Consider the following 20,594-nt stretch of genomic DNA (forward strand, 5'->3'; position numbering starts at 1 on the left):
TATAATATTTCATCATATATCTTACATTTCTTAACTGTCTCGTAACTGTTTTGTTTATTATTATCTGATAAACTGCGCTTTGTATTTTTAATTTCTTATTTTGTCTAGGGGGAATATAATTCACATCTACCAATGGATAGTAACTTATGTAACATATACATGTGTATATGTATTATCATAAAGTCTGGAACATGTCAATCTGATATTGTATAATGACTTTTTTGAAACCAGTCATTATCGAATGTTTTTGTTTTTATATATGAAATTTTATCACGACTTTCGGTGTTTTTTTCAAATTTTTTTGGGAAGAATACACTTTTATCCTACTTCAAATTTGCTTAAACGTTGTTAAACCAAGTCTGTTTACATATGAATGCCAAATTTTGTGTATGTAATGCTTGTTGTTATTCTTGTTATTTATATATATTTATATATGGTCAAAAGCTCTCTCGAGCTTGTGTTGTATGGTTTTATAAATGCCGAATCAAAATAAAATTTTCTCATCTTATCTTATCTTAGGCATAATGTATTTTATGGAGTGGGGTGTTGGAGTGGAGTATTGAAGTGAAATTTTGGAGGGAGATTTTGGAGGGAAATTTTTGGAGTGAGCTTTTAGAGTGAAATTTTGAATTAAAATTTTGTAGTAAATAATGTACTTCACCTGCAAACTATACTGCAATGAAAATAAAAAATCTGTATGCAGTGAAACGTCATACTCATACTGTGAAGTGAATGACCTCATATAAACAAGACCTTTACAAACAATTCTAAATTCTCCTGATTTAATGATGCATAACTTAGAGTTTGGCATACTTTATAATTACTTTTACAGACAGTATAGTGATTTCCCAGTCCCACTGAAGTTCAACCGTAAAGAAAATCAAAAGACAAGATATGCTTACATAAAACACAGGAGTAAATATAAATAAGAAGATGCGGTACGAGTGCCAATGAGACAACTCTCCATCCAAGTCACAATGTGTTAAAAAAAAAAAAACATTTATAGGTCAAAGTACGGCCTTCAACACGGAGCCTTGGCTCACACCAAACACCAAGCTATAAAGGGCCACAAAATGACTAGTGTAAAACATTTCAAACATAAAAAAAACCGGTCTAATCTATATAAAAAACGATAAAACGAAAAAACGCTGAAGAACCACATCAACAAAGGACAACAACTGAAACAGGTTCTTGACTTAGGACAGGCTCAAACAAATGCAGTGGGTTTAAACGTTTTAACAGGCGCCACCCTTCACCCTAACCTGAAATAGTAGTGTAACATTACAACATAGAAAAACACACTATAAAATATCATTTGAAATGGCTTAACTCAATCAAAAAGACATATTAGCAAAAACAAGTAAACATACACTGAACGAATACAATTGATCTATGATACAATGTCAAAAAGACAACTATAACCTTGGACAAAATGGCGTTAAATAAAATAACGTACACAGGTAAAATATTTTTATAATAATTTTGTTGTTAGGAGTACGGAGATATTTTTTACAAAATAAATAAATTTTTTGTTCAAAGTACGAGAACAGCAGTGAAAATTTATCGTAAATGAATGAGAACAAACAAAAAGACATATGCCAACAAATATCATTTGGCAAAAATTGAGATTCTAGAGAACCCTATGTCTTTGGTAATGAGACACGAAATGGAAGAGAAAACACATCTTTTGACATAATGAAATTACTACAAATAGGGACAAAAATAAAATCATACGGCTAGCAAAGAATTCTAATACGGATTTTGTGTTATTATAATTTGTAGTTGCAAAATATTGGAAATTATATTAAAAGGAATATATCTCCCTCATGCAAAGCTTTTATTCCTTGCCCGACTTGGCTTTATTTTTTGTCCGTTTTGGTTTTTAAAAAGCTCTTCAAAAGCTTTGGATTTTCAAATATTTTGGCCTCGAGCATCACCGAAAAGAAATTTGTTGTCGAAACGCGCATCTGGTCCAGAAAAATTGGTACCGTTAGTGTTATTACACACTGAGCAACAACAAGGATTACAATACCCCAAAAATGACGAAAACACAAACAACAAAACAAAACAAAGAAAATAAGACTGGGCAACACGAACCCCACTACAAACCGGGGATTATTTCAGGTTCTCCGGAAGGGTAAGCAGTCCTGGTCCTCATGCTACACCAGTCATTATGCACATGGCTATGTATTTTGTGTTAACAATTTTCGAAAAAAAACTCTTTTAAACGTGTTCATGTTAATTTTCTAATACGTTTCCAATGCTAGCTTCTTTGTCTTTTCAAATTAATTACATTACTAAGGCTTTTTCCTAGCAAGACCAAATAAATAACACATATAAATAATTTGTGTTTATAAAAATATAATTTACAAACAAATGTACACTTAATACTGCGTTTTCAGTCTTTCTGTAGTATTAAGAAAAGAAAACATTTAAAAAAAAATGTTTGTGCAAATTTTGCAGTTTAGTTTTTCAAAGAAACGATAGATATTCTGTCCGACAGACTTTTCTGTTTAAGACAGATAGAAGGAAATCCGCTGCCTCTTTTTAGTTGTGTGTAATTTCGATTGTTCACACAACGGAAACCACTATCAACGACTGATTCCTAGAAAGACAAAATAAATAACATTTCAATAGTTTATGGGTATAAAAGTACACTTTACAAAAATGTACACTTAGTCATCAGACAAAAAACTGAGTAGTCTCTTGTTCTGTATTAGTAAAAAAAATAATATTTTACTTTATTGGTGACGGTTTTTTGTAGAAGAAATTGCAATCCAGCTAATTTTTCTCGGCCATAATTGTTTTTTCTTTAGTTCGGTGTCCCTGATCTCCAACATTGCTGACTATTGAAACAAGCCAAATGAATGTACTCTACTACTTGATCTGCTTATCCTTCCGGTTTTAATTAGGGTTTTTGTTGCTCAGTCTTTCGATTTCGATGTTAATCTTTTAAGAATTGCTTGTCATTTTATTGTTTTTGCAATAACTTTCTCAATTTCTCTTCGAGTACCTCAGCTTCATTAGTTTTCGACAATGCCGATAAGAAAACGCAATGTTTTTGAACAGAAACATTCACAATCATTTTCCAAACGTTCAAACACGGTTTTGGGCGTATGGTACATACAACCTGGGTTTTATAAACGACGTCGTCAATTCATGTAAACATATTTCCACAATTTGTTGCCGTCACTGCCGTCGTAGCTAGAGCTGTACATTTTCATGTATTTTATATATTTGAAATGATCCTGGCTGTGCCCGTAGAAAACTTAATACCGCTAGAAAAAATCACGAATTTCGCTCCATTCCGTAAACATCCAGTATTGACTTCCGATCAAGTGAAGTTCCTTCCGGTCATCCACTTCATGTTGACATGTAATCAAAGATTTCGCTTGATGATCGGTTTCTCAAAAAGGGTGAATTTGAATGTTAAAATAGGAAAGGTAATAAGAACAGGATTTTGAAAGTGAAACCCCATCTTTTGTATTTGTGCTTAGTCCAGTCATTCTAGCCAAAATATGACGAAACCTCAAACAAATTGCAACAGAATGTACTTCAAGATTTTCTAGCTAATTTTTGTTTACTTTTGAACATATAAAAAATCGAGAGAGTTTGGCAGAAGGGGTTTGATGAAAAATCGCTGAAAACTGGAAATTTCCCGTGACTAAAAAAGGAAAATAGCAAGGTAGATAATTTTTAATCAAGTCAATAGATCTTATTACAACAATGAATTTTTAAAAATATGACGAACTTCAAAGTGCGGGAAATTGAAAATTTTGGGTGAAAATGTAAGGTTTTTAGTGAAAAATCGCTAAAAAACGGGAATTTATATTTTCTTAAAAGAAAATAATGAGGGAGATCAGATATCAATAGATCTTATTTCAACAATGAAAACCGATTAACCGGTATGATACTTTTTCCTGCAACTAAAAAACTAACGTTAGAAGCATAACGAAAAAATGTAGTAATTTTTACCCAAACCCCTAAACTATGCAAATTAAGTCTTTATTTATATTCTACATAAATCTTTTGAAGTTAATTGTCACTTAACTTTCCATGTCAACTGTTTTGTTAGAATTTGTGCAACCAGTTCCTTTACATTCGCCACACGCTACTGAACATTCAAGTTCGTTTTTTCTACAGGACTGGTACATCTTTTAGTGTCACAGCTTGTCTTACAATTGCATCGAATAATGTTGAGTAATTTAGAGGGAGCTGCGTCCATCGAACATATAACTTGGAACATGGAACAAGCTTTTCATTAACGACTTTCCAACCCCATTCACATGGATTTAAATTGTCCTTGTCTATCCACATTTTCATTTGAAGATAAGCCCTCTGGCTATGAAATGAAGCCGCATTTGATGTTGGCGGCAAAGTATGTATTTGAACGCACGTTTTGTGTGTCAATACTATGACAGCAAACTTTCTTTAGCGGAGAACGTTCAGTCCTTCATATGGAGCACCATTATATAGAGAGAAAATAATGTTTTCATCAGCAGAATTTACAACATCCTTTGTGTTTGCATTTTATAATAACTGTTTTTGTTTGTATCCGGAACCTTGCATCAGTAATGAGATTAATAAAATTCATATTATATTTAGTGTGTAACTTAGTGTGCATTCCCATTATAAGAATGTTTATAGACCACTTAATAATTCTTTTCTGGTTATCGGTTTCATTTTCGGTATCAGTTTTGATTTCGGTTTCGGCTTATGGTGAAGAAGGATTTTCTAAAAACGCTAATCGGTTTCCAGAAAAAACACTAAAATTTAAATAAATTTAAACATTACCATTGTCATATGCTTCTCTCATATATGATATCGACAAATTTATCCATTTAAAAACAGCACATAGATCTTTCATTCATAAGTATTATATCAATACGCTGACGAATATAAAGTATCAGTAATATGTTACCGTTGTGGTGAAATTGAGCACTTACCCGGGGATTTTGTTAAGCTTTTGTGGCTGGCAATGAAGTCACGTGATTTACCGGCAGGACCCTTGTCAGCCATTCAATTTGCAGCAGCTAGACAAGTCGTAGTATATTATAGAGGTTTCTTTATACCGTTTTCAAATATTTGGAAATCTAAAGAGGTATGTAAAATACATAGAGTTGCATTTTTTTCAACAGAAATTTTTGTACTGATCATTTGATCAAAATTGAAGTCTAAAAGCATAAAAGAGAGGCGAAAGATACCGAAGGGAATTTCAAACTCATAAGTCGAAAACAAGCCGACAATGATAATTATACATGTAACCTGAGGGTACCAAAATTGCACCTATTTTGGCAGTGTTTGACCCGCCTGACACAAAAGTCGCAGTATGCGAGACATAGTGATTACAATCCGCGGCGACTGCGAAGTCCTAAACTATTTGTTTAAAGCTTTATATTTCAGGAGGTAGAAGACCTGGATGCTTCATAGCTGGTATGCAGCTACCTAATATTGCAATGTTTGCGCCTGTCATATGTTCATTGTCCTCGAACTCGTGACTGCCTTAAAAAAATACATTTTTTTGTTAAGTGAAATACTCATTATGAGTAATAGAAGAACTTTATTTGGTATAAGGTAAAATAACAAAAATACCGAACTCCAAGGAAAAATTCAAAACTGAAAGTCCCTTATCAAATGGCAAAATCAAAAGTTCAAACACATCAAACGAATGGAAAGCAACTGTCATAATCTTGACTTTGGTACAGGCATGTCCTTATGTAAAAATGGTGGATTAAAGCTGGTTTTATGGCTAGCGAAACATCTCATTTGTATGACAGTCGCATAGAATTCTATTATATTAGTTGACAACAACGTGTGAGCAAAACAAACAGACATAATAGGTAAAAATGTCAAAAATTGGGGTACAGCAGTCAACATTGTAATATGATCTTAATCACTATAAAAACAAATAACTATTTCAACAAAGAAAAACAAATGGCATATAGACACTTTATAGACAAAGTATATAGCAAAATAGAAAGACAAGAATAGAAAATTAACTATAGCACAATAACACAATTTCAGGATGTATAAGTACCTAGCCACGCCAAAAGTATATTAGCAAAAAAGTGGACTACACATTAAAGGTTAAAAATGTACAAGGACAAATAAAAAGAACACTAAAACAAGATATTAAGATGATAAACAACGTCAGTACCTAGAATCTATACTTCAAGACCATCATGTATTATTTGTGAAGTTAATACGGAATATTTATCAACAAGATGTCGGTTACTTCCAATGAATTTTTTTTAGAAAAAGGGCGAGACGTTCTTTAACATAACCTTGGCTAACCAACTTTCTGCTTAGAAACTGGTGACGTTTTATAAAATATGAGTAGCAGCTGCAAGGTCTTGAATACCTAATGAGTTGGGAAATGTATATTCCATATAAAGTTGGTATATTGCTGCTTAGGTGGGGGAAATAATTTCAAAATTAAAATCGTCTCGTTTGTCATGAATTCTGGTACTGCGATGACCGCTTATGTCAAATTCGAGGTATAAGTCTAAAAATGAGGCAGAGGAAGCCGTGTCTATTGTTTCTATAATTTCTAGTTCTGGAGGATATATTAATGGAATCCTATCAGAAAAGTTTGGATTGTTAATGGAAAGAACATCACCAATATATATTTGAATGTGAAATTAAATAATCTGGCTTCTTTGATCTTCTTGTTTTTGACAAGTATCTGAAGGAACTCTGACTTATATGAAAATAAAAAGAGGTCGGCAAGGAGAGGCGCACAGTGTGTTCCCATAGGAATGCCAACAACTTGTTGAAAAGTCTACCAACACTGAACACTTTAAATTTGCAAGACACTCATTTGCAAATCTGGCGCCACACTTTTTTTTAGACCTACAGTGTCATGTTAATAACCAAAATGTGCGTAACAACATGGGATTTACTAAACATCACGTTTTAAGGCTATAGACTATAAAGTTCTTTTGCAATTTGAATTTAAATAAACATGGGATTCCCATGGGATTTAGCCTAATCCTAATGGATTCTGCATTATTTGAATAAATCCCATGGGCCAAAAAAATCCCATGGGACAAATAAAATCACATGGGACAAAATAAAATCCCATGGGATTCAAATTATTGATATACAGTAATATGTTTGTTAAAATGAATTCTGTTTGGTAGTAAACTGTTATAAGTTTATAAGACAGTTGATGAAGTATCAGAAATGCAAGTCAATAAACTACAGTACAAAGGGTTGAAGAAATCTATTGACTTAACTAAACATAGTTAGTACTTGTTTCTCTTATGATTTTTAAAACATTTGTAATGTCTCCTTTTAAAATATTTCTGTCAATAACTACATTATATCTTTTTTCAATTTACCAACATGGCAAAATTATATGCTCAAACTTTAGTCAAATACATGTCTTAAAAAATGAGCTTTGTAAAGGATTATTGAAAGTTTTTGATAAACAACAAAGTAAAATGTCAGATGCAATTTAATTTAAAAATTAAAAGTGATATGTCAACAGATTTATGAAAAGTCCGTTAAAAAAAACTTTCTGAAAAAGAACCAATAAAATTTTAAGTTTTGGATGATAAAAACAATTTTGCAGGTACCATTGACATATCATTTTCAATAAGATACCGTGCTAATAGCCTACTAGTTACAATATATCAATGCTTGTACTTTTCATTCTAAATAGAAACAACAAATTTCACATAATGATTTCTTCACTTGAAAACAAGAATTTGTTTTGATGGTACAACATCCATAATGGATAAGGAAAACCCTTACAGTATTCTCACAACTATGTTAGAGGGTTATAACATGGCATATTTTTATCACTTTATTGAAACCATGCATGGAATCTGTAATTCAGTGGTTGTCTTTTGTTGCTGTTTATCATATTTGTATTTCTTTTATTGTTCTTACATAAATCAGGCCATTAGTTTTCTTGTTTTACAATTGTCATTTCAGGACCTTTTATAGCTTACTATGCAGTATGGGTTTAGCTCATTGTTGAAGGTCATACGGTGACCTATAATTGCTAACCTTATATGTCATTTGGTCTCTGGTGGAGAGTTTTCTCTCTGGCAATATTCATACCACATCTTCTTATTTCTATATTACATAACAATCAATTTAACCATTCTTCTTCGTAACATTGGTTATTTTTCCCAGGTAAATGTATACATCAGATTCACATTTCATTTGTCACAAGAATTTGCAATATATACAAAATGCAACCAACAGAAGCAGCAAAACTTCAAGCTTCTGTGAAAGTTCAAGTTTTTTTTTACTTCAAATGACACTATCTTAACTACCCCGGCAAAAAATGTTTGGGCTCAATGGTAACTAATATCTGGTACTGTAACGGACCATCAACAGACAAAGAAAAGATAGGATATCTGTTTATCCATTTGTTTTTTTTTATGATATTGAAGAATATCTGGGCATGTACCTATATTCACGATGTAAAATTGTATTCAGGTTATGTAAAGCTGCGTTCACACGGTACGATTTTCCTTTCGATGTTCATTCGATTTTACATAGGGATTACAATACGGCGGCGGCGGCGTAAACTATTTGTATAAAGCTTTATATGTCAGTAAGTAGAAGACATGGATGCTTCATACCTTGTATGCAGATACATTATGTTACATCTATCATATGTCACTCTTTCTATAGTATTAAGAAAATAAAACATTTAAAAAATAATGTTTGTGCAAATTTTACAGTTTAGTTTTGAAAGAAACGGTAGATATTCTGTCCGGTAGCATTTCCCTTTTTAGGCAGATAGAAGGAAAGGAAATACAAATTTTAAAAGGAAAACCCCTTCTGTTGTATTTGTGTTTTCGTTTGTATCCGGAACCTTGCATCAGTAATGTGATTTAAAAAATCCATATTATTTTTATATGTAACTTAGTGTGCACTCCAGTGGAAAGAATGTTTACTAGAATAAGACTATTTTATTTTTCCTAATCATAGGGATCATAACAAGCTTATTAATCAAGTTACAGATACAGACAACACAATATAATTATGATTATTAATACATATAAAAGACAATAATAGCTCATTATATATAATAGTTTACTGACAACTAACTAAACTTACCTGGGTTTCGGTTTCCTTATCGGGATCGGTTTCGATTTCAGTTTCGGCTTGTGGTGAAGAAGGATTTTCTAAAAACGTTAATTGGTTTCCAGAAAAAAACATATTATAATTTAAAAAGGTTTTCAACAAAAGATTAAACAAAACTATTGTCAAGGCTTCATTCATATATGATATAGATAAAATCAACCACTAAAAACAGCTCTTTCTTTTATTCATAAGTATTATATTAATACACTGACAAGTATAAAGTATCAGTAATATTTTACCGTTTTCAATTATTTGGAAATCTTAAGAGGTATGTAGAATACATATAGTTATTTTTTCTACAGAAATTTTTGTAAAAATCATTTCATCAAAATTCAAGTCTAAAAGCATAAAGGAGAGGCGATTGACCGAATGGATATTCAAACTCATAAGTCGAAAATAAACTGGCATGTAAAGACATATACATGGAACGAAAGGGTACCAAAATTGCACATATTTTGGCAGTTTTTGTCTGTTATGCAACGAAAGTCGCAGTATGCAAGACATAAGGATTACAATGCGGCGGCGGCGGCGACGGCGTAAACTATTTGTATAAAGCTTTATTTATTTATTTTATTTATTACATAGCTTTTATATAGCGCCTATCTAATAAACATAATACTCTAAGCGCTTAACATATAAAATTGAAGGAAAATATATATCACAATGCATACAATAATAGCAAATATATATGAACATAAGAATGAAACAGAAATTAAATAGAATAATGATGTAAATTAAAAGCATTGAAAGGGGAAATATATATCACAATGAATACCATAAAAACATATTAGAATATAACAGTCAACCAAAATTAAATAAAATAATGATGAAAATTATAAGTATTTACATTCCCTGCGGTATATACACAAGTAAAACATATAAAAAATTTGCATTAAAGGATTTATTCACTTAGCTAAGAGAAAATATAAGGTAGAAATTTAACCAGTAAAACACAGAGAAAAAATAAAATAAACAGTCTCTTAAATAAAAACTTTAAAACTAGAAATTAAAAATTTAAATAAAATAAAAATAAAAAGGCCCTATCACTTAAACTGTTTGAATAATAAATATCACAGGTCTTACACATCACAGTACGCCAGTCTAAAAATATGTGTCTTTAAACCTTTTTTAAAACGAGGAAACGATTGTTCTTTCCGTAAATAAATTTGTAGGTCATTCCACAATGTAGCTCCAGCTCGGTCGAATCGCCTTTCACCGTATGTTTTAGTGCGGACATCTCTTGGTTTCGTTATGAGTCCTTCATTTTCTGACCGAAGTGTTCTAATAGGAGCGTATGGTACAATCAGTTCTTCCAAATATTTAGGTGCTTTATCGTGTAATGCCTTAAAAACGTAAAGTAAAAGTTTAAAATGTGATCGTTATTGCACGGGGAGCCAATGCAGCTGCATCAGAACAGGTGTTATGGAGTCAAACTTCCTTTTTCTTGTGATAAGTCTAGCTGCTGTGTTTTGAACGCGTTGCAGTCTTGCTATAGTGGAAGAGTTTACATTATATAACAAAGCGTTCCCATTGTCTAATCTGGAGGTGACAAGAGAGCAAACTAGTGTCTTACACGCATTTTCAGTGATGTATGATCTAATGTTTCCGATGGTTCGAATCTGGTGGTAACATGATTTTGAGACGGCTGTTACCTGCTGTTCCATACTCAAGGTCTTATCAAATAACAGTACGTAGAACACATGGATGTTTCATACCTTGTATGCAGATACATTGTGTTACGAAGTTTACGTCTATCATATGTCACTCTTTCTATAGTATTAAGAAAATTAAACATTAAAAAAAAAATGTTTGTGCAAATTTTACAGTTTAGTTTTGAAAGAAACGGTAGATATTCTGTCCGGTAGCATTTCCGTTTTTAGGTAGATAGAAGGAAAGGAAATACAAATTTTAAAAGGAAAACCCCTTCTGTTGTATTTGTGTTTTCGTTTGTATCCGGAACCTTGCATCAGTAATGTGATTTATAAAATCCATATTATTTTTATATGTTACTTAGTGTGCACTCCAGTTGAAAGAATGTTTACTATAGAATAAGAATATTTTATTATTCCTAATCATAGGGCTTAAAACAAGCATATCAATCAAGTTACAGATACAGACAACACAATATAATTATGATTATTAATACATATAAAAGACAATAATAGCTCATTATTATATAATAGTTTACTGACAACTAACTAAACTTACCTGGGTTTCGTTTTCCTTATTGGGATCGGTTTCGATTTCGGTTTCGGCTTGTGGTAAAGAAGGATTTTCTAAAAACGTTAATTGGTTTCCAGAAAAAACATACTATAATTTAAATAAGTTATCAACAAAAGATTAAACAAAACTATTGTCAAGGCTTCATTCGTATATGATATAGATAAAATCATCCATTTAAAAACAGCTCTTTCTTTTATTCATAAGTATTATATTAATACACTGACAAGTATAAAGTATCAGTAATATTTTACCGTTTTCAAATATTTGGAAATCTTAAGAGGTATGTAGAATACATATAGTTACATTTTCTACAGAATTTTATGTAAAAATCATTTTATCTAATTTCAAGTCTAAAAGCATAAAGGAGAGGCGACTGGTACCGAATGGATATTCAAACTCATAAGTCGAAAATAAACTGGCATGTACTGTCAGTTTAATTGAAGTCTGGAGCTGGCATGTCAGTTAACTGCTAGTAGTCTGTTGTTATTTATGTATTATTGTCATTTTGTTTATTTTCTTTGGTTACATCTTCTGACATCAGACTCGGACTTCTCTTGAACTGAATTTTAATGTGCGTATTGTTATGCGTTTACTTTTCTACATTGGCTAGAGGTATAGGGGGAGGGTTGAGATCTCATAAACATGTTTAACCCCGCCGCATTTTTGCGCCTGTCCCAAGTCAGGAGCCTCTAGCCTTTGTTAGTCTTGTATTATTTTTAATTTTAGTTTCTTGTGTACAATTTGGAGTTTAGTATGGCGTTCATTATCACTGAACTAGTATATATATTTGTTTAGGGGCCAGCTGAAGGACGCCTCCGGGTGCGTGAATTTCTCGCTGCATTGAAGACCTGTTGGTGGCCTTCTGCTGTTGTCTGTTCTGTGGTCGGGTTGTTGTCTCTTTGACACATTCCCCATTTCCATTCTCAATTTTACATATACATGGAACGAAAGGGTACCCAAATTGCACATATTTTGGCAGTTTTTATCTCTTATGCAACGAAAGTCGGAGTATGCAAGACATAGGGATTACAATCCGGCGGCGGCGGCGACGGCGTAAACTATTTGTATAAAGCTTTATATTTCAGTAAGTAGAAGACATGGATGCTTCATACCTTGTATGCAGATACATTATGTTACGAAGTTTACGTCTATCATATGTCCATTGTAATTGACCTCATTTTGACGTTTCAGCGACCCCTTAAAAAAACATATGTTTTTGTTAAGTGGAATACTCATTTATTATGAGTAACAGGATCACTATATTTGGTATAGGGTACATGTCCGTCAGGTAGGATTCACCAGACCACAACCTCATTTCATGGATCAGTCATCAAGGTTTTATTTACGTGGTCAAGTCCGTATCTCAGATACTATAAGCAATAGGGCCATTATAGTTGGTGTATGGAATGATTGTAAGGTGTATATGACGGCTGGCAGGTTCCATCTGACTTTGATATCATTTGTATGGTTCATTGGACAATGATTGGTTTTTGCGGTTTGGTCTATTTCTCAGATACTATAAGCAATTTGTCAATTATATTTGGTGTATGAATGATTGTAAGGTGTACATGTCTGTCTGGTAGGGTTTATATGACCTTGACCTCATTTTCATGGTTCATTCAACCAGAATCATTGGTCAGTGATTGGTTTTTATGGTTTTGTCAGTTTATCCGATACTATAAGCAATAGGTCAACTGTATTTGGTGTTTGGAATGATTGTAAGGTGTACATGTCTGTTGGGCATGTTTTATTTGAACGTGACCTCATTTTCATATGTCATAATTGTAGTAAAAGTTTTAAATTATGGATTTTCAACATACATTCATTTATAATAAAGCAGGCGAGACATTTCAGCGTGTGCACTCTTGTTTCTCCACATTTTTAGAACAATTACTAATCATTTTGTAGGAAATATATGCTTCTTGACATATGCCAATTTTTTTTTTAAGTTAACTTTTTGAGGACGTCGATTTTTTCTCGGGATACTTTATTTTTAAATATATAATTTGACTGTTTTGTGAAATATATTTAGCTATGTTGGAAGACGTGCATAATGTCAAATTATAAAAATACAAATTATTTATTTTCTAAAAAAACTTTTAAGAGTTCCGCTGCTTTTTTTGCAAAATGGGTGCAATTTGGGTACTGTGACGTTAGCAACAAAGCATAATCTGATAAGTATCCCTTTCGAGATAAAAAAACAACAGTTATAGATACCAATCTTTAATATATCTTGTGTATATTAAATGAATTTGAAGGATGCCGTAAAAGGCCCCAACAGCAAACAATGTGAAACAATTAACGAAAAGAAAAACCCCGCCCGACTTAATTTAAAAAAAAATAAAAATACAACAACCACTGAATTACAGGCTCTTGAGCTAGGATAATTATATATACAGAATGTTGCGGGTTCAAACATTTTTGTGTATTCTCAATGTTCCTCCTTATAACCTTGGACAGTAACCTTGGACAGTAACCTTGGACAGTGGTGTCTCAACACAACATAAGAACAAATGGTTGGAAATAACATGACTCATCAGATCGGCACGAAGTACAAACACATCTAAAACATCAAGACAAAAGACACAAAGTTCCGAACTAAAAGTACTCGCACTTACTGAAAGCTGCAGTGGCGGATCCAGGGGAGGGGGTCCGGGGGTTGGAACACCCCTTTTAAAAAAGGCTGGATATGTGCCTGAGCTGGTTCAAAGCCAATAACAAGTAAAAGATAAATTATGTTCTCCTATAGTGTCAATCAGTTAACACCCAACGAATTTAGTATGAAGACGTCATAAACAGTCAGAGAAAGGCATATGACCTTGTACATGTCGTGCAAAGCCAAAATTTAAGTACATTATAATGACAGGATGTAGGACCTTAAGTTTTCATAGATGTACAGTCATACATTTTAGTTATGTTTTAATCCATCAAAAAGAACAATCAACGTCATTATTGATAAAAATGGTATTATAAAGTATTACTATGGTGTTAAATTAATATAATTTAAGAATAAGTTTATTCAAAGGATCGATAAGATTACAATGCTTATCTACATTTACGGGTCATTAAAGCGGTGCCTAAAGGAATATCTTTAACAAGTCGATATGTAACAAAAAATTTGTTCCGGCGTGACATTTGTTCCGCCGGAACAAATTTCATAGGAAATATGCTCCACAGGAATTTATATAACAGAAAATATGTTGCAGCACTGTAAAATTTGTTCCGGGACAAATTTTTTTACCAAATGTGAAATAAGTTCCGAAACAAAAAACACAGCTTCATGAATTTTGTTCCAATATTAGAATTTAAAAAAAAAGGGAAATAAGTTCCTGTGATATTAGTTTTGAACGAAGATATTTCATAGAAATCAATGAATAAGTTCTGCTCAAACATATTTCAAAGAAAATAAGTACCTTTGCAACATATTGCACAGAGATAATTTTCTTGTTATACTTAAAAATTATAATGCAAGCTGGATGCTGTACTGTGCTTGCATAGGGTAAATTTGCAATTAAAGGCATGACTGTGACTGTAGGATGAAGATAAGAAATAAAAGCGATGGTAATGTATCATAATTTGCATTTATGTTTTATGTGGTATTCCCCCTCCCTGTTAATCTGTCATGGGTGTTCTAGTCGGCATACATGTACTTAGCTATAAGGTCATTGCACAGTTTCAAAAGAGTGTGTCTTTCGATTCTTTATGTCTTTTAATATAATTTATCAGTCACTTTGTCCTTTTCAAATTAGTACAAATTTTCTTCTTTAACTATACTTTTTCTGAATGATTATTCTTATTCTACTCTTTTCTGGCTCATAAGTGTCATTTTGGTATTTTTTAATGAGTATGTTATTAAACATTTGCTTTACTTCACAGGATCCAAATTGGATGTTTACACTTTTTATTTATTACATTATCAATATAATACGTCTTTATACTGTACTTGAATGATAACTTTAAACTCACTGATGACAAGTGCTCAGTATATATGAAAACTTGTTTAACCAGTGGATCATATTTCACAGACAAGGAACTTATTTCACCAGGTGAAGAACAAATCTCACAAACCCAGAACTTATTTCACCAGGTAAGGAACAAATCTCACAAACCCGGAACTTATTTCACTAGGTAAGGAACAAATTTCACAATCCAGAACTTATTTCACCAGGTAAAGTGAGGAACTTATTTTATAGAGATGGAACAAATTATATAGATATTGTCTGTGAAAAAAGTTCTCTCAGAACATATTTCCTGTGAAATTAGTTCCACTGGAACTTTTTTCACAGGAACAAATTTTGCCTCACACGTTAGTGACTAAATGTCAATTTAGATGTTACTATATAAAAAACCTATGAGATATCAGGCTAATTATATGGTACTCACGTTTTGTCTACATAAAATTCAAAAGTGACGCTTTAATCAAAACAGGTGGAAGGCCAAATCAAATACGAAGTTTAAGAGCATTACAACCCGAAAATTGTGTGTCAAATTAGTCTAAGGCAATCTATACCGTTTTTTTTGGGGGCAGGGGAGGGGGGGGGGGGGATGCTGTAGACCTTTCCTTTCGAATAATTGTAAAAAGGCAATAATAAGCATATTTATATTAAAAATAAATGGGGAGTGTGTCCATGGGACACAGATGATGCCCCGGCTTGCATATTACATTATAAAGAGACATAACTCAAGAAATGTAAAAGTGACGCTAACCAAATTTCAAAGTTGATCTGTGTTTTGTATTCATATTATTTGGTTGAGGCAAACTAAAGTAAGAGAACGGAAACGAATATTTTAGCTATTTTTCCAATTTGTAAAGGGACATAACTATAGAACGGTATAAGTGATGCCACCAAAATTCAAACATGATCTGTGATTAGTGGTAATAAGCATTGTGTATAAGTTTCATAACATTTAGTTGAGGCAAACTAAAGTCAGAGGACGGAAAAGAAAAATTCAGCAATTTTTCCATTTGTAAAGGGGCATAACTCTGGAACGGTATAAGTTTTAGTACATTTGGTTGAGGCAAACTAAAGTAAAGTTAGAAAACGGAAACCAATTTTGGGACGTACATACGTACAGACGGACAAGGGTAAAACTTAATCGCCCTCCGCAAGGTAGGGGGGGGGGGGGGGGGGGGTGGAATAAAAAGTATTCTTCTTAAGCTCACATAATTCTCGTATGCATATCTTTAGTACGTAAGCATAGATGCATTTTTAAAAAGGAACTAACCGTGTCAGTATTTATGCTTTTAAAAACAAATACATATACACATACGAACAACGAATATCAGTACAACTATTTAGTATACAATACGCTTTTACCGAAGTTTACATTACGGTATTCACTTTTCCATATGTAACTTTGACAATCAAACCTACCACGTATGTAAGTTTAATTATAATTTGTCATCTCATTTCGATACAAATAAACAATTATAGCAATTTAATACGAACACGCTGATCAAAGGTATAGACGGTTTGACTTCTATATATCATGTCTATTAGATTATTTATCCTTACTCCAGCAAGCTTAAGCATGTCTTAATACCTCAAAAAAATAAAATTAACACAGAGACTCTTACAGAGACCTAATAAGTAACTTTTTAAACTAAAGACCAAACATGTTGAAATTAATAGTCAGTGTTCGTATATATCATAAATTAACATACATCAAGAAAAGAATTAATGGGTTGAAAAAAAAGGATTTTTAAGATTTTTTTTCTGCAAATGTAGAAGTCAAAAGGACTACACAAAGCTTATAAATTATGGGGTAAAACAGTGTTGCTTTATTATACGTCCATACATGTTTCTCTGGGCATGTACCTATATGAACGATGCAAAATTGTATTCAGGTTATGTAAAGCTGCGTTCACACGGTACGATTTTCCTTTCGATATTCATTCGATTTTTACCTGTGCACATGCTTTCGACTAAAATGGAATCGTGTGAACACTAAAATCGGATGTCGTTTGTTTAATTAATCGAATGGAAAATCGTATTGTGTGAATAGAACGTTGTACGATATACCTGGGCAACGGTATCAAATTGGATGGAAAATCGTACCGTGTAAAGGTAGCTTATAAAAATCGTTTATCTAGAATATATTCCTTTAGAGATCTTTTCCTAGATTCGATATTTTGTTGATTGTTTTAGCAACCTTTAAGTATTGCTAGTGGGTTATGTTCAGTATTTTTCCTTTAAAATATGTGATGAATGCGACTTCCAGAACTGAAACCAATTTAAGTTTAGGAAAACGCATCTTTGTTAAATTTATCCAGCCTTGTTCTAGACTCCGGGCAATGAATTGTATAAACACAAGTATATTGTTGATTTGTTTTTAATTTTTTTTAAAGTTTAATCAATATTCAAGTTGATTTGTCTGACATCAAAATATTTTTAAAAGAGTTTGCATTTTTGCAAAGGAACATAGCATAGTTTTCTATGGTATCGAATTTTGTTTTGTATCATCATTAATTGTTTCTGAACTCTACGCATTTATGTTTTAATTTATTTAGATATGGCAGTGCGGATGGAAGTTTATAGGCTTTTAAGAACAGACGAGATTCCAGCGAATGGCCTCTCTGCCAAAGCTCCTTACTATCCAAGTTCAATAGTGCGTCATGTTGCATATGGATCCAACGGCCAATCCCGCTTTATATCGGCCTGTGGTTCTCTAGAATGTGCTATTAACTTTAGAGCAAAAAATCAACAAGAACATGGACCGATTGTTAAGATCAGTATTACTGAGGGAATGACATTTTATGACCTACGTACTTTTGGACAAAGACAACAGATTTTGCTGTCAGAAAACGTGATTCATCCACAAGATACCATAGACAGGTTCCATAATTTCGCTGGAGCGTTTCAAGAAATTCTAATAGAAGACCGTGTTCCTCCGGAGAACATCTTGGTCTTGTAGGTTTAGATATGCTATAGCATTGAGTGCAAGAAAGACTTTTTAAAGCTAGTGTTTCATGAGAAGAGAGAGATTTTTGATATTTTTTTAAGATTGAATTATTTCCGTTTGTACGGTTAATGAAATAAAGTTTAGAAATTATTTTTGATTCAGTCATGCTAAAGATACAAACAATACATTTATTGAACTTAAATTAAATAGACAAACACAGACAATACAGTAAACTAAAAATACATTGAAAACACTGATCTTACCATGTATATGGTACACAGGTCTATATCCTATATGGAAACATCATAATAACATCGAGATATTCTGGTCCTGTTAAAAATACAAATATAACCTACATAAGTCTAATGAACTAAATTATATCTGCATATCATTTATACACAATAAGTTTAATATTCAATAAACATTACTTAAGACCTTTTATAATAATAATATAACTGTACCAATACATGTATCATTAATATATCTATGATATATTAATTCTCTGAGTTCATGAAAATACTTCTTTAAAATAAAATATCTATCATTCATACACAATCATTCTGACTTATTCAAAAATACATTTTCTCTCAGATTCAAACTAAAGGAAAACTGTGTAAATATTAAAGACTTAGAAATATTAGTAACTTACCTGATTAATGTGGAATTAGTATCCAGAATATAATGTAATTTAAATATTTTAAATATGGCTGTTATGATGTGTATCTTTCTCTCAAGGTATTCAAAAAGTGTAGTAAAACTTTGAACTCAGTGACTATGACCAATAGAAGACAAGATATTATGACTCATGACTGGCTGACTAATGAACAAGAAAAATAGAGTAGAACTACAGTACTAAGAAGATATAACATACCAAGAAAATAAGATTGCATAAGAGAATAGAAGAATTGATGAACTCTTAAAACACATATAATAAAACTCCTAATTAATATTAATTATTCTGAAAGAAAATAAATATTAATGTAAAACACTCTACCACAATAGGGCTCATAACAAGCATATCAATCAAGTTACAGATACAGACAACACAATATTATTATGATTATAAATACATATAAAAGACAATAATAGCTCATTATATATAATAGTTTACTGACAACTAACTAAACTTACCTGGGTTTCGGTTTCCTTATTGGGATCGGTTTCGATTTCGGTTTCGGCTTGTGGTGAAGAAGGATTTTCTAAAAACGTTAATTGGTTTCTAGAAAAAAACATACTATAATTTAAATAAGTTATCAACAAAAGATTGAACAAAACTATTGTCAAGGCTTCATTCATATATGATATAGATATAATCATCCATTTAAAAACATCTCTTTCTTTTATTCATAAGTATTATATTAATACACTGACAAGTATAAAGTATCAGTAATACTTTACCGTTTTCAAATATTTGGAAATTTTAAGAGGTATGTAGAATACATATAGTTACATTTTCTACAGAAATTTTTGTAAAAATCATTTTATCAAAATTCAAGACTAAAAGCATAAAGGAGAGGCGACTGGTACCGAATGGATATTCAAACTCATAAGTCGAAAATAAACTGGCATGTATAGACATATACAGGAAACGAAAGGGTACCCAAAATGCACATATTTTGGCAGTTTTTGTCTCTTATGCAACGAAAGTCGCAGTATGCAAGACATAGAGATTACAATCCGGCGGCGGCGGCGACGGCCTAAACTATTTGTATAAAGCTTTATATTTCAGAAAGTAGAAGACCTGGATGCTTCAAACCTTGTATGCAGATACATTATGTTACGAAGTTTACGTCTATCATATGTCCATTGTACTTGACCTCATTTTGACGCTTCAGTGACCGCTTAAAAATATATGCTTTTATTAAGTGGAATACTCATTTATTATGAGTAACAGGATCACTATATTTGGTATTGGGTACATGTCCGTCAGGTTGGATTCACCTGACCACAAACTCATTTCATGGATCAGTGATCAAGGTTTAAGTTACATGGTCAAGTCTGTATCTCAGATACTATAAGCAATAGGGCCATTATAATTGGTGTATGGAATGATTGTAAGGTGTATATGACGGCTGGCAGGTTTCATCTGACTTTGACCTCATTTGTATGGTTCATTGGACAATGATTGGTTTTTGTTGTTTAGCCTATTTCTCAGAGACTATAAGCAAATGGTCAATTATATTTGGTGTATGAATGATTGTAAGGTGTACATGTCTGTCTAGTAGGGTTTATATGACTTTGACCTCATTTTCATGGTTTATTGGTCAGTGATTGGTTTTCATGGTTTTGTCAGTTTATCCGATATAATAAGCAATAGGTCAACTGTACTTGGTGTTTGGAATGATTGTTAGGTGTACATG

The 20,594-nt window shown here is 32.2% G+C and overlaps 2 long non-coding RNA genes across 2 annotated transcripts in view; both read left to right on the forward strand.

Moving 5' to 3' along the window:
• The window catches only part of LOC127704545 (uncharacterized), a 45,601-nt gene that overhangs the window by 19,309 nt on the left and 5,698 nt on the right, over positions 1–20,594 (forward strand). The window lies entirely within an intron of this gene.
• On the forward strand, positions 4,866–18,384 carry LOC127704543 (uncharacterized). Its single transcript, XR_007983319.1, has 2 exons — positions 4,866–5,101; positions 17,843–18,384. It is a non-coding gene; the product is annotated as an uncharacterized LOC127704543 (long non-coding RNA).

This window comes from Mytilus californianus, unplaced genomic scaffold (genome assembly GCF_021869535.1).
Source record: "Mytilus californianus isolate M0D057914Y unplaced genomic scaffold, xbMytCali1.0.p SCAF_6, whole genome shotgun sequence".
NCBI lineage: Eukaryota > Metazoa > Mollusca > Bivalvia > Mytilida > Mytilidae > Mytilus > Mytilus californianus.